Here is a 4,746-nt window from a genome sequence, read left to right on the forward strand (position 1 = left end):
ATCCTTCAGCAAGGCAGGAGTCCTGCATCTACAAGCTTCTCCCAGAGCAGTTTCTCTGTCAGACTGATGAAAAGGCAGCTTATTCCCCCAGAGTCCTGGAATCCTTGTTGAATCCTGGAAGCCCCAGGATCTTTCCCTCACAGTTTAAGCCAGAGGTAGGGTCCTTGCAGGGGACATGCAACCTTTCAGGAATGCCCCCACATTCCACCCATGGGATGTTCTGGACCCTACTTCTGTTGTTGAGGTGAGGTTTTATTTTATTTAAAAAGTGTAGTACTTAGAAAAAAGTCAATATAATTGTATCTAGGAAGTAAAGATCCATTTAATAAGTTATTCAAAACTTCAGTGTGTCCTATTGCAATAATACTGAAACCAACTAAGAGAAGGGACGACAATACCTCCCAGGGGGAAGCTAAGACCATCTTCTTAAGTGAATCAGAACTGGTGCCTGCACAGAATCTGCTGCTAACAGCAACGAAAACACAAATGCCACCTGCTACGTTTGCCATGCGCAGTCCAAGCATGATTTCCTAGGATAGTTCCCAAATTCCAGCCTTCTGCATGCAGATTTCAAGGTTTTGCCATATCCATGTGCTCTGAATTATCTACCTAGGGCATCTTCAATAGACTCATTAAATACATTTAAATGTAAAATGTATTTACATTTAAATACGTTTGGTGCCAGCTGCGTGAGATTGCAGGTCCACTGTGCCGTCTGTCTTTTTCTGCAGCATACTAAAATAAATTAGTAACTATTTTTTTTTAAAAAACCCATCCAGGTATCACCTAGAGCCCTGTCATCTCCCCTCTGATCGTCATCCGCTGGCAGTGGGTGTAACAGCTTACCCGGGGGAACACGAAAGAGAGTCAGAGGAGAGCGGGGTCAGAACAAAGCCAACAGTGCAGTGCCCAGCCCCACGCGGACAGCAACGTCCTGAAACGTCAGTACACTGGCGTGTTACCCTATTCATTTTATTAGGAAACTTGAAATTTAAAAGCATAGGCAGGCCCCGCTTATCAACGGGTGTGATTTCCTGTCTCCAGTGCATTCTCTCCGGAGGAGGCCTTCCTATGGCGTGTCCTAGTGAGATGGGCACCGTGGTTCATGTTAACACTGAAACACACAAGGATAGCATAAAGATGTGAGGACTAACCAAGACGGCACTCTTTAAACTTCAATGTTTTTATAATTAATGTTTTGCTAATTATACAAATAATCTGTGTAGATTGCAGACCATTTGAAAAATACAGGAAAACACAAAGAAGGAAATAAAATTTATCTGGAGATAACCATTATTATGAAGTGGCCACTCAGTTCCATTAGGAAAAATTCCTAGGGGAGGAATTAGGGAATCAAATGTTGAGTTTTCCTGTCAAGTGTGGTGCCGGCTGTCCTGGCCAGCCACACGTAGCCCACGTGCCAGGCCAGCCTGTGCCCTCTGTCCCTCCACACACATCCAGAGCCGGGCACCTGGGTGGCCTCTCACAGCTAAGGCTCAGCAGAGCCAGGGTGGCTGCCAAGGCCACTGGTGCTCTGTGCCTGCATCACTGCCTCTCAGGAATGGGCCAGGACTTCAGAGTGGGCAAGTGCTTCGGGAGACTTGGTGGAGACAAACTGGCAAAGTGTTTTTTAATGCTACAAAACCAAATATGTGCAAAAATTAAATTGGAGGAAAATGGCATTCAAAAGGATTCTGCCCTCAGATCACCACGACAGCATCTTGAATTCTTGCCTTAAAGAAAGTAAAGCCTAAAATCACGAGTGATGAATTTTAAGATTTTAAAAATTTCTTTTCTTTTTGCCAGGAAAAAACAGAAATTCAAAGAACAGACCTCACAGAAATGTTCTCACAAGAATCAAATCAATTCAGACTCATATATTTTAAGTTAAAATGAAGCATTTGAAATGTATATTTATCATCGTTGATTCCCTGCTTTATCTGATTTTTTCACTTATTTGACCAAATATTTCAACAAATAAAAGTGCTCCTAAGAGTTCAGCGTGTTTCTGCATCTAGTCACACCCTTTTCACATCCGTTAGTGGAGTTTTATGTTTCCGTTTGCTTTACAAATATGTGCATGGTAGGTTTTATATTTTTTATGCTCTTAGACTTATCAGTCTTCCCATCGCTTGTTTCTGCCTTTGGTATCATGCTGATATCTCTCAACTGACCCAACTTTTTCCTGTAGATCCTTACAAAATTTGTTGTTTCTTCATTGTAAATTTCATACACATTTCTTGCCCTAACGAGTCCTAAGTATTTAAGGTGCTGGGTTGTTATTTTGAACAGGCTCCCACTCACTCTTGCTTGTGAGGTGGTTATTGCTAGCATCTGGAATTCTACATTGATTTTACTCACCATCATTGTAATTTCCTCTCTTAATTTTACTAACTGTGAGTCCATTCTTTGGGGTGTTTGGGAAAGTTTTGTGGCTTGAAGTTCTGACTCTGGAATCAGCCAGACTTGCATTTGCATTCCAGGAGTGGTATCTGCAAGACGTAAGCCTTGGACATGTCCTGATGCTCTGAAGGGCTCTGCAAAACCTGTGTAGAATGAGACAGAGTGGTTGAAAAATGTATACAGGGACTGGCACACAGAGACTCTTGCATGTGTTGTCTGCAGGTGGTAAGAGTTTCTTTCTTTTTCTTTCAAATGCTGCACATTTTATTTGCTGATTGCTCTTGCTGCACTGGCAGAGTTTCTTGAGGGTCTCCGGCTGCAGCCCTGAGGCCATGGAGAAGCCCCCTGTTTTGCACTGAGAATGCAGGTGCTTCATGTTCAGGATCAGGGAGCTCCTCTAAATTCATGCATGGTGCAGACGTCCCTGACATCTCCCTTGATACATCTGGGGAGCCTGAGTTTCTTCTGTGGCTGAAGAAGTCCTCAAGTCCCAGTAGGAGGAAGCCAGGGAGCCTTTCACTACTGCGTGGACTGGAGATGCCATTTAATACCTTACAGGGACTGCGCCTGGCCAAAGTCCAGGGTGGTTTCTGGGACAGCTAGGCTTAGGGTGGGGTCCTGTCAGGCTCCCTGGGTGTCAGGGGCCCCTCCCCCTGAAGGTGCTGCTCTCTGAGCCTCCCCACCCCAACTTCTGCTCCCACTGGGAGGATCTGCCAGCCTGGGCCTGGTCAGACCCAGGAATGCAGAAGAGTTTCCTCCTCCTCTTCACCTTTCTTATGTCTTGGCTATCTCTAAATCTAAAGGGATCTGGAAATGTGCTGGGCAAAAACAGCTGGGAAGTTTCCGGGGAGAGGCAGCCTGTCTTCAGCAGGGAGATTTATGACTTTCGATGCACAGCCAGAAGCCTGAATAAAAGCTGGCATGGAGAACACATTCAAGTGCATTTCCCACTGACTTTACAAAGCAAAAACATAAATAAAGTTTCCTTTTATTTCTGGTTATCAATAATTTTTTTTCAGGTAAGTTTGCTGAATTGTATCATTGCGTTTTCAGCAACAATGATGAAAACCAGACTCTTCTCTTTTTGACTTACTTCCTTTCCTGATGTTATGGATTAATGTTTTAAATTGTGTAATATATATATTATTAGGACTATATTTTCTAATATTGAGCCAATCTTGCAATCTTAAGATAAACACAGACAGGTCTTATGTATTATTATTTTACTGTGTGGCTAGACGTGATTTGCTAAAAATTTGATTAGAAATTTCTTTTTATGTCTTTAAGATCAACTTTATTGAACTATAATTTATGTATAATAAACACTTTGGAATCTCCAGTTCAATGACCCACCACAACCAAGATACAGAACAACCCAGCCCTCCCCCCAGATGCTGCAGACCCTCTGCAGGTACAACCTCTTGGCCCTGCCCTTGGAGCCGCTGATTGCTTTTTGTCACTGTGTGTTCCTTTGACTTTTTTGCGTTAAATATGCTGCGTTCTGATTATCCACCTTCTGTTTATGAGCATTTAGGTGGTTCCAGGTTTTGGCTGTGTGACCGTATGTTTCCGTTTCTCCTGGATCAACACCTAGGACGGGATGGCTGAATCACATGATAGGTGGAAACTTTCAAACTGTTTTCCAGAATCGTGCCACATGCTGGCTTTTCTGGTTGCACCACATCCTCACGAATACCAGCTATGGTCAGTCTTTTTCATTTCAGCCTTTCTAGTGGATTTGTAGTGCTGTCTCTTTGTAATTTTAATTTGCATATTTCTGATATGCTTATTTAACACATATATCTTTTATGTCTGTCAAAATAATTTGCCCACTTTTTTGTTGGGTCATTTGCCATCTTCTCATTAATGTATAAGAGTTATTTATCTTGGACACACATTTGCAAATATTTTCTCTATTCTATGGTTTGCCTTATTGTTTCCTTAATGATATCTTTCCCAAAGCGAAAGTTTTAAATTTACCAAGTTTTTCTTTAATGGTTTATGGTCTTTTGTGTCAAAGCTAAGACGTATTTGCCTACTTCAAGATTTTTCTCCTAGAGGTTCTACAGTTTTTGGTTTTACATTTAGGGCTATAATTCATTTTGAGTTAATTTTGGTGTATAATATCAACCAATGTTCATTTTTTCAGCCGGGTACAGTGGCTCACATCTGTAATCCCAGCACTTTGGGCAGTTCACTTGAGGTCAGGAATACGAGAACAGCCTGGCCAACATGGTGAAACCTTGTCTTTACTAAAAATACAAAAATTACCTGGGCAGCGTGGCAGGTGCCTGTAATCCCAACTACTAAGGAAGCTGAGGCAGGAGAATCGAATGAACCTGG

The sequence above is a fragment of the Cebus imitator genome, unplaced genomic scaffold, assembly GCF_001604975.1.
Source record: "Cebus imitator isolate Cc_AM_T3 unplaced genomic scaffold, Cebus_imitator-1.0 Scaffold703, whole genome shotgun sequence".
In the NCBI taxonomy this organism is placed as follows: Eukaryota; Metazoa; Chordata; class Mammalia; order Primates; family Cebidae; genus Cebus; species Cebus imitator.